Here is a 27,569-nt window from a genome sequence, read left to right as displayed (position 1 = left end):
ATATGTGCATGCCACCAGGCCCAGCTAATTTTTGTATTTTTAGTAGAGATGGGGTTTCACCATGTTGGCCAGGCTGGTCTTGAACTCCTGACCTCATGATCCACCCACCTTGGCCTCCCAAAGTGCTGGGATTACAGGCGTGAGCCACCACGCCCGGCCCACAACTTATTTCTTATTTGTTTTTCTTTCGTGCAGGTCTGCCAGTTAGAAACTGTATCTAACTTACTTATGTTTGCTGTCCAAATAAGCTACATGTTAAGTAAAACAAAACATTATAAAAGTGAAAGGCACAATGCTTTAAGAGCACAGATACAGGCCACCTAACCCAGACAGGAGGCCAAGAAAAATCCTGACATGTTGCAGGCCCCCCAAGTCATTTTTGAATCTCTAAAAATGAAGTCACCTACCACTGTTTCTGTCCCATAGGAGAGTTCAATACATTTTATTTCTTCCCTTTCCTTCCTTCTTCAAACCTAATGATTGTGTGAGCCAACACTAAAGCATTACAAAAGCTTAAAAACTCGTTAGTGACACAGGAACGCAACAACTGTGTAAATCATATTTAAAAACAAAATAGAGTGAACATATCTAGGCAGTGCTTTGTCTCAAACATACTTCAGTGGTGAAAAGAGGCAGATTTCCCAGTCGGAACAAAGCACGTTTAAGGACGCCCACAGCAATGAGGCTGAAAAAAACAGTGAGAAGCTGGAAGATAAATGAAATCGTGCTCAGAATTTCTTATTTTGCCTCAGAAAAATATATTGATCTTTTCAACCGCTTGGAAACTAAGCATGAAGGGGCAGTGTGGTAGACGTCTTAATGGAAATCCTTTAGAGAAAGCCGAAGAGTCAATACAGAAGCTAGGTCCAGAGGGGTCAGCGGATCTTAACAGAAGGATGGTGCTGGAGGAAGGGGGTGTAGAAGGGACACTGCATGCCGAAGGCACGGGGCAGAACTTCTCCAGAGAGGAATCCATATGGGAGGTAAAAGACTATGAGATGTGACAGACCGTGAGATCACTGCTGTCTCACCGTGGCCAGAACACCCTGACACCAGGTTGTGTCTTCTGCCCTGGGAAATGACGGATGCATGCATTTTACAGAGATGAAATCAGCCCTCTGGGGTTTGAAAATGGGTTCTTAGAGGGTGAAAAACATTTTGGATTTTGCAATGGTTTCTGACTCTCTAGGCGGCCACATTCTATAAAAAGATACACAGTATCTAAAGTATATATATAAAGTATATGTATGGTATTAAAATTTCATGAGGCGGAAAGGTGCTTAGAAGAAGGCCCCTTAGTGGGGCAATAATGAGAAAAATCCCATTGAGAAACACTGGATTGAAGGAAAACTTAAGAGGAAAAATTATGGTTGGAGAACTGTGGACTGTAAATTGATAAAAATTAGAAGAATCTCTCAGTTCTGGGAGCATGAGAGCATTATATGACTGAAAACCATTTTAAATTGGTAGCAGACATCTCAATACCATACACTAAAATGCTTCTTAAAATGATAGAAAAGAAAGAACACTAGGTAACTTTAAATCGAGACTGCTCTAGTATCCAGAGCATAGATTTTGTTTTAAGAAATTCTGTATCCACTGAATTCCTGGTTACCAAGCCCAAACATTCTGCTGTCTTTTTTTTTTTTTTTTGAGATGGAGTCTCACTCTGTCGCCCAGGCTGGAGTGCAGTGGCGCGATCTCGGCTCACTGCAACCTCCGCCTCTCAGTTCAAGTGATTCTTCTGCCTCAGCCTCACGAGTAGCTGGGACTACAGGCGCCCGCAACCACACCCGGCTAATTTTTTGTACTTTTAGTAGAGACGGGGTTTCACCATGTTAGCCAGGATGGTCTCGATTTCCTGACCTCGTGATCCGACTGCCTCGGCCTCCCAAAGTGCACATTCCGCTGTCTTTTAGAGATCAATAACTAAAGCTCATGACAAGCCCAAATTTTACTTCATCACAAACTTCCATGTGGTCCCAGTAAAATAGCCTCAAAAATTTTTTAAATATCTGCTTAAAAGTCACAGCCATGTAAACATTGTTTTCTGATTCTATTCAGAGCCCAAAGGTTTTCACATAGACACTGAGACAGGAAAAATTCAAGCAAACTGAGATCCCGCGCCCTGTCCAAATAGTTCATAAACTTGCAGGTGCAACAAGGATTAGGTGGTCCCAGATTCCAAAGAAACAATGTCTCCAGTGAGTATCTTCTACACAACCAACTTCAGAATACAATTTACAGTATTAGGGATATCGATCTTCTCACCATTATGCCCACATCAGCATCCTGAAAACCAGATTACATATTGCATCATAATATGTTTAAGGCTACTTCTTAACAGCAATAAAAATCAGCTGGTCTTCTTAAGTCCCAGTAAGCCCCAAGCTCCAAGAGGGTATCTCCAGTGCAACATCCTGGCCTTGGCAGCTGCTCAATAAATATCTGATGAATGAAAAAATAAAATAAAAGAATACAGTATCTTCAAGCATGTTTAACAATATTTGAAGACTTAGATTTTAATGTGAAAAATCTGACAGAATATAATATTTAGTTATGTGAAAGTGCTTCAGAATAACTGAAAAACTAAAAATCATATTCTGGAGACCAGCCAAGTAATGTAAAAAGTGAAGTGTCTTGTGGCACATCAAGAGCATTCTGGAAGCCGGGCACAGCAGGTCACGCCTATAAACCTAGCACTCTGGGAGGCTGCAACGGGAGGACTGCTTGAGTCCAGGAGTTTAAGACCAGCCTAGGTAACACAGTGAGAACCCATGTCTGGAAAAAAAAAAATCTAGTCAGCCACGCTGTTGTGCACCTGTAGTCTCAACTACTTGGGAGGTTGAGGTGGGAGGATTGCTTGAGTCTGAGCGGTCAGGCTGCACTGGGCCGTGATTGTGCCACTTCACTCCAGCCTGGGCAACAGATTGAGACTCCATCTATTAAAGAAATAATTTTTTAAAAGAGCAGCCTGGGCCAACATAGTCTTGATTGCTGTATTAGTCCGTTCTCACGCTGCTATAAGGACATACCCAAGACTGGGTAATTTATAAAGGAGAGAGGTTTTTGTTTTTTTTTTCTGACGGAGTCTCTCTCCGTCGCCCAGGCCGGAGTGCAGTGGCGCCATCTTGGCTCACTGCAAGCTCGGCCTCCCGGGTTCACGCCATTCTCCTGCCTCAGCCTTCCGAGTAGTTGAGACTATAGGCGCCCGCCACCCCGCCCGGCTAATTCTTTTGTATTTTTTTAGTAGAGACGGGGTTTCACCGTGTTAGCCAGGATGGTCTCAATCTCCAAGGAGAGAGGTTTAATTGACTCACAATTCCAAAGGGTTGAGGAGGCCTCAGGAAACTTACAATTACGGCACAAGGGGATTGCAAATACGTCTGTCCTCACACGGCAGCAGCAAGAAGACGTGCAGTATGAACTCGGGGAAAGCCCCTTAAAAAACCATCAGATCTCGTGAGAACTCACTCACTATTACGAGAACAGCATGGAGGTAACCACCCCTATGAGTCAATTACCTCCCACCAGGTCCCTCCCACCACACATGGGATTATGGGAACTATAGTTCAAGATGAGATTTGAGTGGAGAAACAGGCACACCATATCAATTGCCTATCACATTTTACACAGTGGTACCTTGTAGATACTCAATTGTAGATGTCCTAAGGTATGCTTTAGAATTCCAAATTCAGAAAAGCCCTTCTCCATCTTCCTCTTCCATTTTATGGCCCAAGGAATTTCTTTACTTCCTTTTTAATGTATATGCTCAAAATTAAGTCAATGAGCATTTACATTAATTTTTTAAATTAGAAACTAACAAGTTGGTTCTCTGTCATCTACTTCTAATAGAAAAATAACATTAATGGAAACAAAGCGGGGCATATTCATGGAAATCTGATCGAATGTGCTAATTTAGTTCATTGTTCTTCAGGTGTACCACGCTATAATTTATTGTGAGTGACAGTATTAATGGTGATTTCAATATAAACGTTCAAAATAAAAAGCCCTGGAGGGAAATAATATAAGGGTGGGTTTGTCAGTTTTCCTTTCTGCAATAAGAAAAATAAAAGTGGGATTCAGTATTCATTCATTCTGCTAGCATGTATTAAGAGCCCATCCTCCTGAGACAGATAGCATTCTAGAAACTGGAAATTTAGCGCTCTCTCTCTCTCTCTATATATATATATATAGTCATTGGTCTCATAGAGCTCATATTGTAGTGGGCGTTAACAGACAGTGAGTGAAAAAATAAATATATATTTTGTCAGGCAGTGACAGATGCTATGAAGAAAAGGACAGCAGATTCAGAAGATGGTGAATGATGAAAGTGATGCATGCCACTTAGAGGAAGTGATCACAAAACGCAGCCTGATCAGATGGCATTTGAGGACAGCTCTAACAGAAGTGAAAAAGCAAGCTATATAGACTTCTGGAAAAAGATCGTCTCAAACAGATATAATAGTAAGTGTAAAGGCTCTGAGGCAGAAGGTTCTTGGTAGAGACAACAACAACAAAAAGAAAACAGCGGAAGTTTTTCACTTGTAAGGTTAGTTTTGCCTGGATCTTCTTCTCTATTTAGACCTTACTAGTCCTTAAAAGTATCTCTCAAGTGAAATCCCTTAAAGGAAGAAATGCCTGGTATCTCTCCAAAAAGATTTGGCTTCTTCACCCTCTGATTCCCAAGAACAACTTGGCTCAGACAACTCTATTTTACAAGTTAACATATTTGTAGATTATAAACACACATCTAGGGTCAAGACTTTGCTACACAATTTTTTTTATCCCCTCCTGAACGTAGCTGCCTTACAATGATCTTGGCCAAGCTGCCTTGGAAGTCAATAACGGCATCTGTAATTGAGAGAGGCTTTGCAGAAATGTAAAGAGTCAGTGGGCATTACTTCTTTATAGCTTAGTCTGGTTTGGACTTGGAAAACATACAATATGGCACCCTGACCCTGAGTCTTCCAAAAGACTTACTGAGTTAGTTATTTCTTTGCTGGAATGAGGATGGGTGGGCTACTCAGTAGTGGGGTTTGGGCCAGCTTTCGGTTCAGTAATGGCGATGTTAATGGTGATGTTAATCTTGTTCTGTGCATGTGACTTGTTGGATTTAACTTTGGTTCATAGTTCATTTTCTTTGGACTCCTATAGCTGATGGTGGATCAAGGGAAGGAGTCAGGCTGAGAGTATCAAATTTCTTTGTTTCTTCTGTCATCACTGGAAAATAAAGCATTTGTTTCTCGCATATTTGAAAAAATTGCATACTCCCTGGAGCCACCAGGGCATTCATCTGTATTTCATTTTGCAAAGCCTTTTTTAACTTTTTCACATAAACGGAACACTAGTCCAAATACCAAGGGAGTCTCTGTTAATTTACAAAATACATGTGACTTTCAAAAGAACTTCAGCCAGGCACGGTGGCTCATGCCTGTAATCCCAGCACTTTGGGAGGCCTAGGCAAGTGGATCATGAGGTCAGGAGTTCGAGATCAGGCTGGCCAACATGGTGAAACCCCATCTCTCCTAAAAATACAAAAATTAGCCAGGCATGGTGGCGGGTGCCTGTAGTCCCAGCTACTTGGGAGGCTGAGGCAGGAGAATCGCTTCAACCCGGGAGGCAGAGGTTGCAGTGATTGCAGTGAGCTGAGATCGCGCCACTACACTCCAGCCTGATGATAGAGTGATACTCCGTCTCAAAAAAAAAAAAAAAAAAAAAAAAAATTCCGTCTTGCCCTCTATAAATAGAGCAGATAGGCAAATTGAAAACCAAATGCCAGGGAGTAAAAGAATGGTCATATTTAAAGCATACAGTCCACGGAACATAACAGCAACATCTGTCACTCATGTGAAACTAACAACATTTTTTTTTTTCACATCAAGAGGTGCATTTTGAACCTTTCAAAACTTGACCCGCTCATTGGACACACAAATGCAGATGTCTGCCATCTACTGGCAAAAATCAGTATTGGTAGTTTAATTTTTCTAAAAGAACAATTTTTTTTTTTTTTTAAGAAAAATTTAATTTAAGCCCCACCTTTAAGAGGTGGGGGAACAGTGAGTCCTAGAGAAGGCCTCAAGTCTAATTGGCCAAACTGTCCTACTGCACCCATCTATTCTAATCTTGACACCGAGTAGAAGCAGGCTTGTTTAGAAATTCCCTTACGAGTACTGGTCCAGCTCCTGTGGATTTTCACAAAGACATAAATCCCACAAAGGCAGTGTCTTGTCCTGCTTATTCATCTCTTCATCGCCAGCACTTAGAACCCTGCCTGACACAATTCAGGAACTTAAAAAAACGCAACTAGCAAGTAAACTACCAGTAGAATGGTTGGAAATAGAAGAGACTGTGTGTGGGTCACCTGCCTCAAGGGTTTTGCTACCACAGGAATTTCTAAACATCTGATGAACAGAGTGATTATCAATTTTGTTTTCTTAACCTAATGTACTACCTTACATTAAATTCATGAAAAAGTATTAGTTGTATATGATTTTTGAAATTTACTTATTTATAGAAAACCTTTACAAAATGTCCCCTAAAGGATGGACAAAACCAACTCTGTCCATTTTTTAGGCTGTTCATGATAATCAAACTATTTTGCACATAGACAGCAGTTCTAGACTATGTTGTCTTTGCTTTTTTGACATCCTGCTGTTTATATCAATAATATACATGATTACTGGCTCAGAAATGTAACCCCTAAATATAGCATTATACCTATGCAAAAATATGGTCTGTTTTTGATAGTCAGCTCCCTGATAGAACTCAAGAGACAAACAAAAAAAGTTAACAACTGCATATATTTGAGATAACACTTTCTGTTTTTATACTACCCTGTGAACATTGTTAACCATATTTTCCCCAAATATATATATAATATATATTTAGATATAGCAGGATACATTTAATGGAAGCAGTTTCATCTTAATTTTCCAGCTGAGATCTGAGTTCTTGCTCCATTGTATTTAAATTCTGGTGGGAAAGAGAACTCCACCCTTTGCAAAGACTGAGAAACATCTCAAGTTGAATATGACTCATCTTACCAGAGAGAATGACCTGAGATAATGTACCCCTTGCCAATCCACGCTATTAATGTAACTCAGAAAAAAAAAAATGTTCCTCTTTCTTTCTTCTCTCTCTCTTTCTTTCTTTTTTTTTTTTTTTTTATGAGACCGTCCTGTTGCCCAGGCTGGAGTGCAGTGGCGCGATCTCGGCTCGCTGCAACCTCTGCCTCCCGGGTTCACGCCATTCTCCTGCCTCAGCCTCCCAAGTAGCTGGGACTACAGGCGCCTGCCACCATGCCCGGCTAATGTTTTGTATTTTTAGTAGAGACGGGGTTTCACCGTGTTAGCCAGGATAGTCTCAATCTCCTGAACCTGTGATTCGCCCACCTCGGCCTCCCAAAGTGCAGGGATTACAGGCATGAGCCACCGCGCCAGGCATCTCTCTCTTTCTTTCTCTCTCTCTCTCTCTCCCCCCACCCTCCTTCCTTCTGAAATGTTGAATCTTAAAATTTAGCAAGCAGAAGTACTATCTAAGTTACAGTATTTAGAATGCAGATCGACAGACCCTGTCCCCATTTTTATTCAGCTGGTCTGGTTTCAATCCCCAAGGTTGAATCTTTAGCAGACATCCCATATGATTATGATGCATACGATCCTGGGCCACACACGATCACCCCTCCAAGTCCCTGTGATTGAAAGCTTTCCAGTGGTTACAAAAACCTTCAAGAGAGCTTGCTGCTTGTGGCATCTGATGATCAACCAATAATGACTACTCGAAAAATACTGGCCATTAAAAACTAGCTGGTGAAAGGAACCATAATTTCCAGGAGATCCAAAAGACTACCCCTCTCAAAATGTGAGGGTCACCAGTGTAACCATTATATCTACAAAAACAATGCTCCAGGCAAGGGAAGTTCTGAATCTCAGTTGGAGAAATTCTAGTATGTTCTGCATATCAGTCATCAGGAACTGCTTACTGTTTACTAATAGATAAACTATTTTGTCATTATCAAGGTACATTGAAGACTGCTAAAACTCATGTTTCTTTTTCTCCCCGAAAGGGAACAGTAACAAGGAACTCACTCAACAACAAATGCTTAATGAAAGTCTGTTATGTGCCAAGCAGGCCCTTGGGATAGATCAGTGAATAAAACATAAAAATCTCTGCCTGCACAGGGGCCTAAAGCATCATTCCATTTGGTGAGTTTCTACAAGGTGTAAAGTCTACAAGGTGTATGGAGAAACAAATAATCGGTGGTTTCTGATGAGAAGCTCAAAATCTAAAGGAAAAGGAGAGTTATTTACATAATTTATTTGAAGGCAGATAAGTATGGTAAATTTTATAATAGATGTGAGAATAACATACTAAAGGAGCATGGGGATTGAAAAAGATGTACAGTCAGCCCTCTGTATCTGTGGGTTCCACATCCGTAAATTTAACTAATCTCGCATCAAAAATATTCCAGAAAAAAAATCCACAAAGTTCCAAAAAGCAAAACTTGAATTTGCCTCATGCTCAGTACTATGTTGAATCCACTCAAATGAAGTGATGCGTAGGCACTGCATTAGGTATTATAAGTAATCTAGAGATGATTTAAATTACATGGGAGGATATGCATAGGTTATATGTAAATACTGTGCTGTTTTATACAAGAGACTTGAGCATCCTGTGATTTTGGTATCCGCTAGAGGTCCTGGAGCCAATACGCGTTGGATACTGAGGGACGACTATATTTTCCCGAGGAATTCAGGCCTCCTAATATTTTTAGGAGAGCTACAGCCAAGCTAGGGCGAGTAAATTTCAGGAAGTGTGGTTTCCACAGAAACCTAGAGGCAGGATGATGGAGTTACATCCAAAGAACCACAAGCAGGATGATGTGGCTACAGTGACATGACAGAGCAGAGAAAGGGAGATGGAATCAAAAGTTACGTAGAGGTAAAATTGTAGGTCTTTTTACAGAACCGTAAAATCCAAAAGAGACTGAAAGCAGGGGAACAAGTTAGAGGCTATTGGAGCCTTGTAAGGGGGAGATGATGGGAAAGACCTGGATCGAGGAGGGAGTAGTGAGAACAGGTGGAAAGTAATTAATGTGATGCAGTTTAGGAAAATTCAATAGGACTTACGAGCTGCACGTAAAGAGGGAAGGTATCTTTGTAAACATTCAAAAGGATTCAAGTCTGAATCCTTGCTTCTCCTTGGAAGACTGTGATGCAATCAATACATACAGGAAAGGTGGGAAGAGTGGAATATTTTGGAGAAAGGCGATGGGTTCCAATCTCCAAATCATACATTAGAGGTGCCTGATGGATATTCTTTGTACAAATGTCTAAAACAAGCCAGAAATGAATATGTAGCACTTGGGAGGGGGTTTGACACTTGAGATCTGTTTCTACTAATACTTGATGCCATAAATGCCACAAATGCAGCTGCAAACAACAAGAGTAAATAAAGAGGCCAGGTCATCTCCAGGCAGTGAGTTAGCAGGAGTCTATATAGAAACTTAGACATGGAGTCAGAAGATCCAGGCTTAGAGTTTTGCAGCTTTGGGTGTGGCATTCAAACTTTTCAGATTCCAGGATCCTCAAATATAAAATAAGAGACCCCATTAGATAATCTTAAAAATCCCTTCAAAGTCAGCTAGGCACGGTGGCTCACACCTGTAATCCCAGCACTTTGGGAGGCTGAGGAGGGTGGATCGCCTGAGGTCAAGAGATCGAGACCATCCAGGCCAACATGGTGAAACCCCGACTCTACTAAAAATACAAAAAAATTAGCTGGGCATGGTGGTGTGTGCCTGTAGTCCCAGCTACTCAGGAGGCTGAGGCAAGAGAATTGCTCAAACCCGGAAGGCAGAGGTTGCAGTGAGCTGACATCACACCACTGCACTCCAGCTTGGCAACAGAGAGAGACTCCATCTCAAAAAAGAAAAAAAAAAGGAAAAAAGCGAGAGAAGAATTTTGGAATCAGGAGAAGACAAAATACAGAATGGTAACTTGAAAAGTTGCAAGGGTAAGAAAAAGTGTACTTTAAGGAAAGTCAAGTCAAACGTGCCATAGTTAGAGGAAAATATCTTACAGAGAAGCAGGATGGAGAGTGCCAGTGTGGGAGGAAGATCTGAGAGTGCAGTAGAAAAGTGTTATGGGGTCCAGATTTCTGTTTTGGATGAAGCTGGAGAATGGCCACAGGCTGTCTCACTTGCCACAGCCTTCAGAGCCAGGTACCAGTTTCTTTATTCAGCCTGGTTCCATGTTGTGGCCTGACCCTTGATAATCAGTATTTCATCCGTAGCTTAACACGGTCTAGGCCTGTCCCTAAGACTGTGGGAATGTTTCAATCCCTCCCAGAATCAATTCTCTTTTCAAGCCTAGACCCTTAGGTTGTTCTCTTTTTGCCTGGTTCCTGCTTCTGATGTGAAAGATATGCATGCATTTTATATAAAAGGCAACATGGTACAACCTGGATTCACTGAGCTTCTGTGACATTATCAGCTGTTTAAACTGAGGAAAGTCCTCAGTATGTTTCAGTTTCCTTTTATGTATGTATAAAAAAGATAATAACAATTTCTATTTAAAGAGGGTTGTTGACTGCATGGTACTGGCATAAAAACACACACACACAGACCAATGGAATGGAATAAAGAGCCCAAAAATAAATCCTTGTATTTATGGTCAACTGATCCTCAGTAAAGATGCTAAAAACACACAATGAAGAAAGGATACTCTTCAACAAATGCACTTGGGAAAATTGGATATCCACATGCAGAAGAATGAAATTGGATCTTATCTCACACCAAATACAAAAATCATATCAAATTGGATTAAAGACTTAAATTTAAGACCCAAAACTCTGAAACCACCACAAGAAAACACTGGAAAACATTTAGAACATTGGTCTCGGCAAAGACCTTTTGGGTAAGATCTCAAAAGCACAGGAAACAAAAGCAAAAATAGACAAATGGGATTATATCAAGAGAAAACGTTTCTGCATGGCAAAGGAGAAAATAAACAAAATGAAGAGGCGACTTAAACTATGGGAGAAACTATTTGCAAACTATCCATCTGACAAGGGATTAATAAGCAGAACATATAAGGAAGTCAAAAAACTCAATAGCAAAAAAGAAAATAATCTGATTAAAAAATAGGCAAAAGATGTGAACAGAGATTTCTGAAAATAAAACATACAAATGGCCAACAGGTATATAAAAATAAAACTAGCAGCTGAGCACGGTGGCTCACGCCTGTAATCCCAGCACTTTAGAAGGCCGAGGCGGGTGGATCACTTAAGGCCAGGAGTTTGAGACCAGCCTGGCCAACTTGGCGAAACCCTGTCTATCATAATACAAAAATTAGCCAGGCATGGTGGCAGGCACCTGTAATCCCAGCTACTTGGGAGGCTGAGGCAGGAGAATCACTTGAACCGGAAGACCAAGGTTGCAGTGAGCCAAGATCATGCCATTGCACTCCAGCCTGGGCAACAGAGCGAGACTCTGTCTCAAAAAAGTAAAATAAAATAAAATAAAAATAAAAATAAATAAATAAAACTACCATAGGATCCAGCAATCCCACTACTGGGTATACATCCAAAGGAATTGAAATCAGTATGTCAAAGAGACATTGACACTCCCATATTCACTCCAGCACTCTTCATAATAGCCAAAATACGTAATCAAACTAAGTGTCAAACAGAAGAATGGAGAAAGAAAATGTGGTATATATACACAATAGATACCATTCACCCTTAAAAGAGAAGAAAATTCTTCCTCTGCAACCAAATGGTTGGACTTGGAGGACATTGTGTTAAGTGAAATGAATCAGGCACAGAAAGACAAATGCCGTATCTTCTCACTTACATGCAGAATCCCAAAAGGTGGAACTTATAGATGAAGAGTAGAATGGGGGTTTCCAGGGGGGACAGGGAAGGGGTGATGGCTGGGGAGATGTTGATCAAAAGGTACAAAGTTTCAGTTAGGATGAATAAGTTTGAGAGATCTATTGTACAACACAATGACAACTATGGTTAATGATAACCAACACTTGATAACTGCTAAGAGAATAGATCTTATAACGTTCTCACAGCAAAAAAAAAAAAAAAAATCAGAGGTCATGGATATATTAATTAGTCTGATGTAATCATTTCACAAAGTACCATGATATCAAAGCACTACACTGTACACCATAAATATATATAATGTTTAATTGTCAACTATACATGAAAAAAGAGGGCTGTTGATTCAATGAGATATTGTCTGAAAATCTGAAGCCTTATAATTCATTATAATTATCAACAGTCATCATCATCATCACTATCGTTACCTGTTCTTTCTTCAGGATATCTTGCACTAGCTAAAAGTTACTTTCTTTGCCCATGGTGGTTCCTGGGGTTTTCAGGCCTTCAAAGAGACCTTGGTTCCAACATATTACTTTGTCTTTTTTAATCTGCTTTCAAAGTACTCACTTCCTTTCTTTTTCTTTTTTCTTACCTTAATATATGGGCATTTTTTCGTGGGTATAATTTTAGACTATACATTTCCAAGTTATATCCTGCTTACTTTCCAAAGAGAATCTGAGAATGCTTATATTAAAACTGAAAGGTTAAGAAAAATCCTAGAACAAAAGGGAAGTAATATACAGAAAAACCAAGCAAAACAGGCCACTGTGATTGAATGTTATTTTTAGGTCTAAGTTTCCTAGCAGCCAATGCAAAAATGAAATAAATATGGCTTAATTTTATTATCAGATAATTGCTCTTATTATTCCAAAGGAGGTTCAATTTTCACTTGTATTAAAGTCTACAGGAAACACACAATACCATATGGGAGACATATTAATTATACCAACGGACAAAATGTTCAGGGGTTTGATAGAAGGTGTAGAAATATTCTTTATATTGGCCAGGCGTGGTGGCTCATGCCTGTAATCCCAGCACTTTTTGGGAGGCCGAGGCAGGCAGATCACTTGAGGTCAGGAGGTCGAGACCAGCCTGACCAACATGGTGAAACCGCATTTCTACCAAAAATACAGAAATTAGCCAGTCGTGGTGGCACACGCCTGTAATCCCAGCTACTTGAGAGGCTGAGGCAGGAGAATCGCTTGAACCCAGGAGGCAGAGGTTGCAGTGGACCAAAATCATGCCATTGTACTCCAGCCTGGGCGAAAGAACGAAACTCCATCTCAAAAAGAAAAAAGAATACATTATTTATATAATTTCACTAACCCAGACTGCAAAAGTCTCCTATTGATTCAAAGTTGTAATCTTTTATTGTCTTACATTCTACTTTTACGTTTCTTCTTCATAAGATATAGTCTCCTTTGCTGACCTCTCTAGGTTCCTCAGACAAACTCCCGTCCTCCCTCTACCCAGGAAAATGACCTTCCCGAGTTCCACAATAGAACTATTTTTTAAATGACAAATATGGTATCAGTAACAAACATTCATCATTATGAAGACTTATCTCTCCAAAATTCCAAAGGGAATATTGATGTTTACTTCTAAAAGAATTTTCTTTTCAACAAATGCCTTATTGTGTGCCCCCAATTACTGGCATTCTAAGACACGGCTCGCATGACATTTTCCTTTTGTTTTTCACACTGCTTCTTCCTAAATTGTAGTTTTATTAAATACACTAGAATTTTTGGTATATCTTTTACAACATTTTCTGTATAGATATAGAGAGAAATATATATATTTATATATTTTTATGAAATATATGTATTTATATATTTTATAGAAATATATATATATATATACATGCATTTTTTGAGATGGAGTCTCACTCTGTTGCCCAGGCTGGAGTGCAGTGGCACGATCTCAGCTCACTGCAACCTCCGCCTCCCGGGTTCAAGCGATTCTCCTGCCTCAGCCTCCCGAGTAGCCGGGACTACATGCATGTGCCAGCACACCTGGCTAATTTTTTGTATTTTTAGGAAAGAAGGGGTTTCACTGTGTTAGCCAGGATGGTCTCAATCTCCTGACCTCCCGAGCCACCCATCTCGGCCTCCCAAAGTGCTGGGATTACAGGCGTGAGCCACCACACCTGGCCACAGCATTTTCTATATTTTTATTTCAAATTTATATTCATTCATGGAACAGAAAGTAATATACCTATACATATGTGTGTTAGATGATAGATAAATATGTACACATTCAGAATTCAAAATGAGTCACCTATTCTTTATGGAGCTAAAGAATTTGAAAACTTACATTTCAGTATAAAATTCAGCAATCTGAGAGTTCATGTCATCAAATATGATAATTTTGACTTGACATCAAAGATAAATGATTACTACCTCACCAGCAGTTCATCACTCAACATTAGCCTAAAGACATAAGTATAGCTTAGAACTTCCGGGGTAGTATTTGTGTCTTACTGATACAAATCCAAAGTCTAGCACAATCTGAGGAGCAGAGAGAGAAATTGCTGAATAAAGGCATACTTAAGTGATCAGAAATTCAAAGCAAACATATTTCTACATTGCTAGGCCATTTTAAGCAGATTGGTTTTTATGCAGTTAAATCAGTCAATCTTTTGGAATAAGTTGCAGATTTTAAGAAGAGGAGATAGATTTACATTTAAAGTCAAGTTGCAAGAGTCTATTATTATCCCAGTTTTGTATACAGTAAATGTTAGAATACGTATAAAAAAAATCAGAGACAATCCTGTCATGGCATCAAACTGTTAACCATAGTTGTCTTTCAGGGCATTGGGTTATGGTGGACTTTTACTTTTGATATATATTTCCATAATGTTTGAATTTTTGTATCACATATATTACTTTTATAAGGAGACAAACAACGAAAACACTATATTTACTTTTTTCGAGACTGGATTTCGTTCTGTTGCCCAGGCTGGAGTGCAGTGGCACCATCACAGCTCATTGCAGCTTTGAACTAATGGGCTCAGAGGATCCTCCTTGCCTCAGCCTCCCAAGTAGCTGAGACTACAGGCAGGTGCACCACCAAATCCAGCTGATTTTTTTTTTTTTTTTTTTTTTTGAGACATAGTCTCGCTGTCGCCCAGGCTGGAGTGCAGTGGCGCGATCTCGGCTCACTGCAGGCTCTGCCCCCCGGGGTTCACGCCATTCTCCTGCCTCAGCCTCCCGAGTAGCTGGGACTACAGGCACCCGCCACCTCGCCCGGCTAATTTTTTGTATTTTTAGTAGAGACGGGGTTTCACTGTGTTAAGCCAGGATGGTCTCGATCTCCTGACCTCCTGATCCGCCCGCCTCGGCCTCCCAAAGTGCTGGGATTACAGGCGTGAGCCACCGCGTCCAGCCAATCCAGCTGATTTTTAATAATTTTTGTAGAGATGTGTTTTTGCTAAGTTGCCCAGGTTGGTCTTCAACTTCTGGCCTCAAACAATCCTCCCACCTCAGCCTTCCAAAGTGAGCCACTGTGCCTATTTACATATTTTATATGTGAATGTGCATATTGAGCATTTATGAAGAAGACTCTGCACTAGATACTTGAAAGCAGTCAAAGACCAACAAAACACAGCATCTTTCAAGGAGTTCACAGTCTGATATTTGAAACAATTTGTGGCACACACACATTAAAACCAAGAATGAATGTAATCAGGGATAAAAGTGAGATTCTGATAGAGTAACAGAAGATGAATTCGTTTCAAGTGGTCCTTGACAAATTGCTAAAATTTGGATCACTGATGATGTGGCAGCCAGGGCATCCTACGCAGCAAGAGAACGTGGCAGAGGATGAGGATGCCTGCAACAGCAAGTACCAGGGTAAAGTGAAGGGCGACCTTGAGACTCGAGACTGAACTCAACATGCAAACCCAAGCCATGAAACAGGGTGAAGTTGATGCGAGACGTTTAGTCTTTATTGGACAGGTAATGGAAGGGGATGTCAAAGAAGGTGTTCGAGGGTAGGAGAAAGATGATCACATTTGGTCTTCAATAACAGTAATCTGTGTAAAATGGATCAAAAGCAATAATATGGTCAATGAGATCATCTGGGAAGCTCAGAGACTAAGAAAAGATATAAAGCTAAAACATAAAGCGTTTCTTCTCAGTGTGGTCCAAGCACAGAGGAGCAGTATCTGCATCACCTGAAGGCTGGTTAGAAATGCAGATTCTCAGGCCCCAACCCAGCCCTCATGGATCAGAGTCTGCATTTTATCGAGATCCCTATGCGATCTGAATGCACATTAAAGTTGCAGAAATGATGAATTAAGATATGGATAGCAGGAGGGGAAAGTAGCCAAGAAGGTTGAGATCTTACTTGGTTGAATCATTAGAATTCGGTACCTGGCTAAATGTGGGAGGTGAGGGAAGAGAATAAATCGAGAGTACTTGATTTATTCATAACGTTTGAGCTGTAGGATTGTCATGCTATTCATAGAAATAGGAACCCCAGGAGGGGAACAGGATGAGGAAGGAGGGGAAGGCTGTGCTATCCAGCAAGCACATGGAAATGCTCCTTACTGAAGCCAAGTGAGGCTTGGAGATGAGCAAATAAGTGTGACCCACATGGAAAGGGTATTTGAAACCGTGAAGACAGAGGCAGGTACAAAAGGAGAGGCAGGGGAAGAGTATGGGAGTCAACCAGGGAGAAATTGCTGGAGCACCCTACACTCTGCAGAAGATGAGGGTGGGGAAGAGGAAGGAGAGAAAAGAACCAAAGGAGAGAAGAGAGCTAGGGAGGTATAATTCTCTGAAAATTAAGGGAGTTTAAAGGGCTTACTAAGAGATTAACCAGGACAGACAAGGAAGGGCTACCTGTTTTATGACTAAGAGGTTACAGATGACTTTGGAAAAGTCATTGCTATAAACCTCATGAAGGTGGATGAGAGGAGTCAAAAGATTTAAAGTCAGAGGGTAGTGAGATTAGGGGAGTGTGATTGCTGTTCAGTGAGTGTAATTGAAAAGGTTAAGAAAGATCATGAAAATTTAGAAGTGGCACATAGGACCAGGTTGAAATAACTTTAAACTTCTCAACTTTAAAGATTTTCTTATGGAAGAAAGATCAGAAGCGTTCTCATCATAATTCTCAGTATTATGAAGAAGGCAAACAAGTACAGTGAGAATTAGATTTTTGGCTCAATATAAAGAGGATCTGCATCTCAGTGCTCTGTGAAAATGGAATGACCCCCCTGGTGAGTGTTAATTTCTCAAACATACAGACTGCACAGTTTAACACAAGGGAGAGATCCAAAGCCAAAAGTTGTTCATTAATGACATCTGCAGTGGTCTGAATGGTGGTCCCTCCAAATGATGTGCCCACCTCCTAATCCCCAGGTTCTGTGATTACCTTATATGACAAAAGATGTGATGTGATAAAGTTAAGGCTCTTGAAAGAAGGAGCTTATCCTAGATTTTCTGGCTGGGACTTCATTGCAATCACACATATCCGTATAAGACAAGCATATACAGGAGGAGACAGACAGGGAAAGAGGTGGAGGAGCCAACATGACCACAGAAGCAGAGATTGGAATGATACGCTCACAAGTCAAGGAATGCAGGTAGCTACCAGAAGCTGAAGGAAGAAAGGAAGGGTTCTCCCCTAGGGTCTTTAGAGGAAGTGCAGTCTTGCCAACACCTTGATTTCAGACTTCTGGCTGCCAGAATTGTAAAAGAATAAACTTCTGTATTAAAACCTAAGAAATTCATGCAACATCTAACATCCCCTTCCAGCCCAGATTTGTTTAGCTACACTCACATTGATCATATGCTCCTAAAAAGCAGAGCCCTTGACTTACTGTGTATCCAAAACAGAATGTCCATGGTACTTTGCACATTAGATGATACTGATATGAAAGATGTGATAACGGATGTATGTACAACTCCTACGTAAATGAACATAGGTGGATTAGATATAAAGAGATAGATAATTGATAGGTAGATAGATGGAGTGATTGAGTCATTTACTCATTCTACTCAAACATGTATTTATTATGTATTTACTTATATATTCTCATGAAGGTAAATTCTTTGGAGAGAATCAAAATAAATACTACCTGGGTTATCCTTGAGCATCAAATTTTATATTAAAAATGGTAAGTGCCACTAGTATTCAGAGTAGAGGGAAGTGATTTGTAGTTGTTTAGTCAGACCAATTTTCAGTTTCTAACATCCAAATGAATCAAGGGATTTAAAATAATCACAGGGAAAACAGAATGATAGCTGCTCTCAAGGAAAGCTGGAAGAGTTTGGCTGGTCCTTGTGTGATGGGAAGGATCTAGGGTGAGGAGAGAAGAAAGGAGGACTCCATATAAAGAAACATCATGCCATCCCAGATTCCCATCATCTCTCCCTTCACACAAGCTACTGCATGTGGCATGTGTTATCGGGCATGTGAGAAAGCACAGGAAACACGGCAGGAGGATCATCACATTTATTTCAAGTATGAGAACTTCTTTTCAATGTAAATCGTTTGAGAGACCTCCCACAACAGAAGTTGTGCTTTTAGACTATTTTGCACTAAGAGAATTGAAAAATCACAAAAAAGACTGTGTTCAATAACATTTTTAAATGACTATGCATATATATTTAAATATAATCATCAAAAATATTGTCAATTTGAAGCCCAAAACCCAATAATATTTAATATTTATATGGGTCCGTCCTTCCTTCCTTCCTTCCTTCCTTCCTTCCTTCCTTCTTTCTTTCTTTTTTTCTTTCTTTCTTTCCTTCTTTCTTTCTTTTCTTGAAGAGATGGGGTCTTGCTATGTTGTCCAGACTGGAGTACAGTGGCTATTCACAGGTGCAATCATAGCACATTGTAACCTTGAACTCGTGGCCTCAAGTGATCTTCCTGCCTCAGCCTCCTGAGTACCTGGGACTACAGGTGTATGCCACTATGCTCAGCCAAAATTTATATGGATTGTGAGTCTATAAAATACCACTGGATTAGGGTTCAACGGAAGTGAGAGCTAGCTCGATGGAATGTCAAATGGCTGTGGGCAAGAATTGGCCTGTATGTATTAACAGTTAGCAGTAACCAGGTTTCTCTCCAGTCTGGATCCCATGGGCAATTCTAGTGGGAGAAAATGTACTCCAAAGTGACAAGTCTTAAAAAATGTAGACAAAGGCTGTGAGCAGCTCCTTTTTCCTACAGTTTAGTGACAGAATATTTTTATATGTATCTGCGTCTATAGCCATAGCTACCTGTGATAAATTAGAAGGCTTCGGTAGAAGAGCACCAAAACATTTCGCAGCCATAAATGCAGGGAAGTACACACTTGGCAGCCCCTCTCTCTGGGGACTGTCTCCAAAACAGGCTGAAAGTATTTTACCTTGGTTTAAACTCACCTGAATTTTATCTGAACAGCAGTAGTTGGCGGATATCCTGCCTGAACCAGGATGTCTACATTAGCACCACTTCCTGTGCTAGAGGTGACAGAAGGTAGACGATGTCATGGCTCAGCTGGCATGCCAAATTTCAAGGGAACAGTGGGGACAGGAAGCAGGCTAGGGCTGGGCTAAAACAAATGACCTAATGAAGGATTAATTCTGTAGTGGATAGTCAGCCACTCAAATTACATTGCTTGGGAGAGGTGTGGAGAACTGAGATTTGATCCTGCCAACAATGACAGACAAGGAGAATTTATTTGTCAAGTGGAACTGGGCACTACAAGTTTCAGGCGGAAGTGATGCACTGTCAGGACAGGAGCTGTGCCTTAGGTCCAAGGGTTTGTCACACTGAGATTGAATCGGAGACAGAATAGAAAGAGAGGGGTCTTGCTCCTGGAGAGAAGTTCTTGGCAAGGGCGAGGCTGACTGCCAAGGTCATAGCTAAAATTTTCCCAGGCCAGACATTAAATCCAGTACTGAAAGTGCAAATTGAAAACTCAGTAAAATCCTCGTCCTATGAAATGGTAAATATGACGGGAGTTAGAGAAACTGAGGTGAGGGGGGCATGGGAATTGCTAAAGCTCACTAGGGTTAGGACAGACTCTGCACTGGTTGTAGAATGAGAAGGGCCAGGCTCCTCAGTCGCATGCAGAGCAGGCTTGGAAAGGCAACGTCTCAAAGCCCACAAGGCATCTGCCAGCTACTGTTTGTCAAATTGGTTTTTGTTTTTTGTTTTTAATTTTTGGCCACCATTGTTTTTCTCAAAGTGTTCATATTCCGGATGGCTTCAGGATGAACTGGCACAATTGGTGAGAAGCTGGCAGGCGCTCAGAATATTCCTTCTGTTGACTTCCTGTCATCACTATTGGACCTTAGGTCTGTGTCAATGTGGCAAGCTGCAGCTGCAGCCTCAGCAGAGGAAGCTAAGAAGGTGCACGTCAGCCAGAGTCCTTGGCCTTCAGGAGGGGATGAGCGGGAAGTTCCAACAGGTGGGAGAATGCAGATCGCCAGCCTAAAGGGGAGAGCCTGCCAGAGGCTGGGGAATCTGCAAGCTGCCAAAACGTCTGGATAGAAAACAACACACAGAGGCCAAAAACTGAGCCAGAGGGCCACTACATACTGGCGCTCAGTGCTGTCCATCATGGTGTACTGAGAGGGCTCTGGGTTCCAATCAAGCACTGCATTTCAGAGTTTGTTCAAAAAGCACATCCACATGCATTGGATTCTCAAAACCAATCCATGGTATGGACAGGGCAACTACTATGGTCTTCAAGTGTACAGTGGGGAACGAAATGCTTGAGGTCACACAGTTATCATATAAGCCACATTATGGTTTAATATTTTCAATTGCTTCACCAAACCAAAATTACTATTATGATGATGGTTATTTTGAGACAGAGTCTCAGTCTCTCGTACAGGCTGGAGAGCAGTGGCACGATCCTAACTCACTGCAGTCTCGAACTTCTGCATTCAAGCTATCTTCCCACTGCATCTTCCTTAGTAGCTAGGAATACAGGTGCACACCACCATGCCTGGCGCCTGGCTTTTTACATTTTTTGTAGAGATGGGGTCTGGCTATGTTGCCCAGGCTGATCTTGAATTCCTTGCCTCATGTAATCCTCCTGCTTTGGCCTCCCAAAGTGCTGCCATTACTGGCATGAGCCGCTGTGCCCAGACCAAAATTATTTTTATTTCTTGCGTTGAAGACAACACTAATGGAGATCTATACTGTCTGGGGCATGCAACTGCGAGGGAAGGTAGCAGGCTAACAGAGCTCTCCAGGTGCTAGTTAACTGATGAAAAGGGAAGCCTTTCATGAGGCAGAGAATTGCTTGAACCTGGGAGGCGGAGGTTGCAGTGAGTCAAGATCATGCCACTGCACTCTAGCCTGGGCGACAGAGTGAGACTCCATCTCAAAAAAAAAAAAAAAAGTGAGGGAAGCCTTTCATACCTGCACACCCTCTCCGTGGAGGGTGGGCAGAGGGAGCAGTGTAGTGATGAGTGATTTGAAGAAAGTGTCTGCTTAGCATTTGATCTAAACAAAGGTATCTTCCCTAATGGAGAAGATAGGGCCTTTCAGATACCAGAAACTAACTTCTAATTTAACTGATTTTGCCTCCTGTCATATACATTAGATTATCTCTTCATAAAATCAAAACTTTCCATTGATGTTGAAATTTTATTCCAAAGTTCTGAAAGGCTAGTAATTTTTCAGAACAGGGCTTCCGCTGGACTTGCTGAATTTTATAGATGAAAAATATATTGCATCTAGGAAAACACTATATTAAACAATTAAGCATAAAGGCACATTTTATTATGCTGATTAACTTTTAAAAGTAAACATGGTAGAGGGATTTGATTACAATTTCATTAAGCCCATAGATACCTTTCACAATAGTCTTATGTAAGGAGAATACATTTTAAATTCACAAACATGAAAGACAGCATCTCTAGTTACTCACTGATCCTCCAAAATCACACTGTGAGAATAATGCTATTAGTCATCATATAATATAAAATCAGGTTCCATAAGTGAAGGACAGATACACTTCTCTGCATACTGATCAGAGTCTCCATCTTCATATGATTCATGGTTCATTCATCTCCTATCTAAAGTGCCACTACACCACAGCTGTTCCCAATATAAACTTCCCAGCACTGCAAACAAGACCCAATTTCTTAATAGTCACACTGGAATCATCCAGGCCATTTAGCAGTAAGCAACTGAGCTTGCCAATGTTAACAAAGTTATTAGGCAAGAACAATATGTTGGCTGTGAAAATGACAGAGATTTTAACTAAAAATCTAAAAAAAAATTACTTTATAATTTACAAATACATAAGGCAACTTTGCTTTTCACCATATCGTTTAACTTTCTGTCTATTCAATTTACAAGTGCGAATGTAAGAAATTCCATGTCTGCCAATTTCACATTTTTTCCATGCTCACTTTCAACAGGTTGCCTGCAATTAAAGGCTAAAATATCATTAAAAGAACTTCATATTTTTACATACTCTAATTTAAAATAACAAATTTTCTTTGTTAAGAAAATAAATCATTTGTCTTTATAAGGAAAAAATGAGAAGGTACACTCTAAAGAACTTTTACACATGCCTAAATAATCTTCAGAAGTAAATAATACTTTTGAAGTGACATTTTACTTCCCCCTACCCCAGAATAAAAATAGGGTACTGAATATTCATCATACATTTCTCTAAATTTTAAAGCAAACTTTCCTAAATAAGCTTAAATGTAGGTTTAATACAGAACTACTCATTATAACACTTGTTCTTTCTTTAAAACTTGACCAATTCCACATTTGCTCCTTTTCCCAAATTACATTTTTCCCTTACAATAATTTTCCACACAAAAAATTTATAAAGATTTTTCAAAGTCTACTTTTTATCTCATTTTCTTTTTCAACTATCATGTTCATTTGAATAATGACCCAACGTTATTTAAAAAACAATATTTCGACATTGCTATTTTCATGCTACATTCAATCTCATAATACCCCCCAACCTAGAGAAACATTCTAAATCAGACCGGCAATGTCATTATTTTTAAATTAGTAATTAAAGCGAAAGTTATATTTCCATATGGAAACCACTACAAAAATAACGTGCTTTCTAGCCCAACAATAGCTAATTATGTATTAAGCTAATTGAGACAAACCATGTAAACAAAATCTAAAGATAGACTATTCGGCAGTAGAAGCTATGATGTAAACCACATTTCTGTGGCATGTTGGAATGCACACTGAAGAAGCAGGCATGTTCCTTGCACATGTATACTTCGGAATATCAGCTCTTATAACAAGAGGGTGCACTCAACACCTCGTCTATCCCACAATATTTGGAACAGAAATACCTTAGTTTTTCATTAACGTGCTACCACTACAATACTGCCTATATGCAGGTATCTGCTCTAGGTTTAGCTTTCCCCTTTCTCAACTATAGGTTCTTATGCATCGTCTCTCTTAAGTAAATACATGGGCATTGTTTTAAACACAGGAAATAATGATGGATGGTTCACGCAATATAACGACCTCACAATATGAAATTATCTGGACTATATAATCACTGCACCCAGTTAAAAATTATTTTTCAAATAATAACCTACAAAGGTCAAAATAGGGGGAGAGGACAGGTTATCTGTCTTGGAACTCAGAGGGCAAGAGAGAAAGGAAAAGTCTGTGCAAAGCATATTGTGAAATAACCGGTGTTCTTAACCACACATCGCTTTGATAAATACATTTCTGTCCTAAAGAGGGCCGCCCTTTCACATTGCAAACACGGACACGGGCGGAGATCGAGGGGACATATCCTTGCAGCCTTTGGGCAGGTTCCAGTAACACTTGCAGACAAATGAAGGTTTGCATTCTTGAAACCTATCAATATGGATGCAGTTCCCAAATCCCTGCTGCCTCTACCACTTCCAAATGCGTGCAAGGAGAGTCGGACACACGCACAAGCATGCAGAACAGGATCTCAATTCCAACACGCACACCGCGAAGTAGACAAGTGAATTCTGCTGCTGGAGTCAACTGTCCGCCCGCCTCCGCCGTTTAAAAACACGCAAAAATTAACCTCGCTATTAAGAGGCTATGCTGAGGAAGTGTTCCAAAGAGGAGAACCGGTGCAGTCCAGCGGCTGCTGCCTCGCGAGTGCAGACTCTCCCCGGGTCAGTAAAGATGTGCACTAGGCTAGGTACCTTCTCCCAAGTGTTACTCCAAGTGCCAAATTTGCCTTTTCGCCCCCTGAAATGCAAGCCGAACTTGCGGCCCCACTGCGAGGTTGGCGGGTGCCAGCTTTAGCCTTCTTAGAAATGACAGGAAACCAAATGGGGAGATGGGAGACAAACGCTCAACATACGAGTGCGCTCACAAACACACCCCGAGCCCAGTAGCTCCTCATGCTTGGGCACTTTGGAGCCTCAGATCCGGCAGTGGGGAAGAGAGAATCGAAGCGAGGCAGAGCGGGGTGGGACGTCCCCGGCTCTCTCCCCGCCACCGCTCGCATGATTCCCGTCCCTTTCGGGGCACTTGGGTGCCAGCGGGCGTTCCCCACCCTCAGTCCCAGAACCCCAACTCCACACCAGATCGCGCTGTCGGAATTCAAGTGCCCCCATCCTCCCCAAATCAACAGCCTCTCTCGTCCCTCGTCAGCCCCTTCTTTGAACTCCAAACACAAGACCTCTCCTACCCGCGCCGAAAACTTTTTCCTCCTTTCTCAACGAGATAAGGCAAGGAACCAGGTAAGCCGCTACCGCCACCCTCTCTGCCCAGCGCCTGGGTGGCGGGCGCCGTCCCTACCTGGCAGCTGCGCTCCAGGTGGCTGTCCCACGCCGGTCTCCGCGCCTGCCCGGTGCGCGGGTGGCGTCCGCTCCACCTTCCCTTGGTCTCCTCTGGCTCAGCGTTCAGGGAGCGACTGTCCTTAGGATCGCGCGCCCCTGCCCGGAGCCGCCCTTCGGTTCATCTCCCGTCTTCCCAGAAGAGCTGCTGCCGCCCCGGCGGACTGACGAGAATCCTGGAGATTCGCGATGGCACCGATGGCCCCGCGGTGTGCGCTCCCGGGTCTGAGAGCGCTCCGCCCGCGGGCAGCTGCGGCCGCGCGTCACATGCCGCCTCCGGGCAGCGGCCGCGGCACCTGCCTAAGCGGCAGCGCTCCCGGCTCGGCAGTGCCGCCCCCGCGCCCTGGGCTCCCCTGCACGCTCCGGCCCTTTCTGTTCACGCCCTTTTCCCTCTGTCTCCCGCCTCACTTTTTCTCTTCTTTCCGTCTCCTTCTTTATCGTGTATTCCCTTTCTCCAAAAGCAGAGAGAAGGCGCTCCAAGGGGGAGGAGAGGTCTTTTCCTCCCCACGAACTCTTCCTCTGCCTGGTGGTGGCGGTCGTGGCTACTGCTGGCCGCTCCTCCTCTCCTTCCTCCTCGCGTTCCTCCTGCTCCTCCTCCTCCCCGGACTGAGAGAGCTGGTGTAATGCACAGGCTGCCTGCTTGAGACCCAAACCTGCCCGGCTTCTGAGCATGCCCAGTTGCCCTGCCGGCGCCTAGCTCCATTCCCGCGTGCCCGCTGGGCTCCTCGTTCTCCGCCTGGCAGGGGGCGAGGAGATCCCAGGGTACTCCTGGGGTGGGTTGGCTGAAAGCGGGACACCAAGCAGGAGAGAGGGGGACCTCAGCCACCCAGCATGGCCTCACCTGTTCCCAAATTGTGCCTCCCGCGGCTCTTCAAGGATAGATTTTGCCGGTCTGTTAGTTTTGTTGTGTTCGCTTTTAAATTGGTTTGCCTGGACTGCTTAGAAGTACTGGAAGGAATTCGATACCTTGGGCACAACTTATCGATGAGTGAACTTCAGCTCAGTTACAATATACGACTCCATGGCAAACCTTTCTCTAGGGAGCAGTCTGACGCATCTACTTTTTGACATTTAGTGAGTCTCTTTCTGCAGAGCAGTGTAGTAGAGGACGGCTTGACTTTTCCCTCCCTGGACAGTTACACCTTGGGAGAAAATGAGACAAGCATCCATGAAGAAGACACTGACGGGCACGCGCACGCGCGCGCGCGTACACACACACACACACACACACACACACACACACTTTTTTAAATCAGAAAATAAAATGAAAGGTATAACATTGCTAGCCAGGCTTTTAAAGCTGAAAAGGAAGGAAAATCTAAGAGAGAGAGAGAGAGAGAGAAGGTTATTATGTACTTGCCAGCTAACTATGTAAGGAAAAAGTAGAGAGATAGCAAATTTGCAAAGATACCAGTGAGGCTGTCCCATGGCACTCTCGAGGTTTTGTTTAAAAAGCATGTAAGGAAAGATGACAGAGGAATCTCACAAGAAACGACAAGCATAACAATGATAACTGAAAAAGAAGAAAAAGAAAAAGGAAGGAAGGAGGAAGATAACAAGAAAAAAGAAAGCAAGAAATTGAAGCGTAGTATGAAATGAAATATTTAGCAATATTAAAGGCAGCAAATGATTTTAATTCTATTTGGAGCAAGAAGATAAATAGGAAGAGCTAGAGCTCTTTGAAAAATTAATTAATGCTAAGAGATTAGAGAAACACCAGTATATGAATTCCTTTCTGAATCTATATTCTCCTCTAGGTAGAACAATCTTTAGGAGAGAAGAGACTAAACTTTGCATAGAGAGGATTGAGATCATGATGGGAAAATATTAATTAAAATATCCAGGCTTAGGTAAATTGCATCCAGGATACTAGAATAGTAATAATAATATCAATATTGTAGACTTTTTATTGGGATACCTCTCAGAAGAAAATATAACAGTTACTTTCAGATACTTCTTTAATCTTTAAAACAATCAAATGAGTATTTTATCCTTGTGTACTAAAGGAGAAAGGAATTTCAAGGAATAATTTAATTGTCCATTATATAGCTAGTAAGAGGAACATTTATTCAGGTTTAATATCTTTCCCAGTACATAGAATTGTTATTTGCCTGTGGGAACAGGAGTAGCTTTGATAATATTTGATAATATTGATCCATAAAGAACAGGAGGCAAGGACCTAAAGAATGGACAAGTAGTGATTATGTAGTTTTCAGAGAAAGACAAAAGTTATTTTTAATGAAAATATTCTGGTATGTATACAATGGTTAAGTTTGAGACTGGCCTCTGGCAATGTTCTGGAGAAGATCCTGAAATAAATCATTTGTGACTAGTGAGAAAAGAAAAGGAAGCAGCTACAATTTAGTAAAATAAATCATACCAGATTAAATTCATTTCCACTTGTAAATAGTCACTAAACTCATAATACAGTATTTCCTGATTTCAGCCAACCTTCCCATTATCATTATGGACAAAGTAAATGTACATTGCATGTTTGTATCAAACAAATTACAGTTTAGACAGAGTTGCCCCCAGTTTCTTGGTAAGTGGATTCATGCTGGGCTTGAATAAGGTATTGGTACTGACCTTGGTGCCCAATCATTCAGCAGATTTATCAAATTATATTTCAGAGGAAAAAATAAGTGGGATACTTAATAGATTTGAGAATGAACCAAACTGGAGGCAAGGCTTATTTACAAGATGCCAAAAATCAGAAACCAAAGAGTATTTACCTTTGGATTTTGGTCTAAAATGAAGGAAATCAGCTAGAACTGGAAAATACTTAGAAATCCTATATTTTAGGTTTGTTTTAAAAAATACACAAGATAAGCAAAGGATTTATTCAATTATGAAACAAGACTCTGGTTTGGACAATTAGCTAATAGCACTCACTTGCCTTTCTAC

At 41.4% G+C, this 27,569-nt stretch overlaps 1 protein-coding gene across 4 annotated transcripts in view; it reads right to left on the bottom strand.

Annotated features, from left to right (window-relative positions):
- The window catches only part of CHRM3 (cholinergic receptor muscarinic 3), a 530,923-nt gene extending 506,236 nt beyond the window's left edge, over positions 1 to 24,687 (bottom strand). For 2 of the 4 annotated variants that reach the window (XM_055233474.2, XM_055233476.2), the window contains exon 1: positions 3,357 to 3,482. The gene's annotated coding sequence lies outside the window, so the exon portion shown is untranslated. Of the gene's footprint in view, positions 1 to 3,356; positions 3,483 to 24,627 lie in introns of those variants that run through there. The other 2 variants (XM_063614021.1, XM_055233475.1) reach the window with 2 other exon arrangements.
- Positions 24,688 to 27,569: the final 2,882 nt, after the last annotated feature.

This window comes from Symphalangus syndactylus, chromosome 19 (genome assembly GCF_028878055.3).
Source record: "Symphalangus syndactylus isolate Jambi chromosome 19, NHGRI_mSymSyn1-v2.1_pri, whole genome shotgun sequence".
Classification (NCBI taxonomy): domain Eukaryota; kingdom Metazoa; phylum Chordata; class Mammalia; order Primates; family Hylobatidae; genus Symphalangus; species Symphalangus syndactylus.
This window is presented reverse-complemented; position numbering and strand designations above follow the sequence as displayed.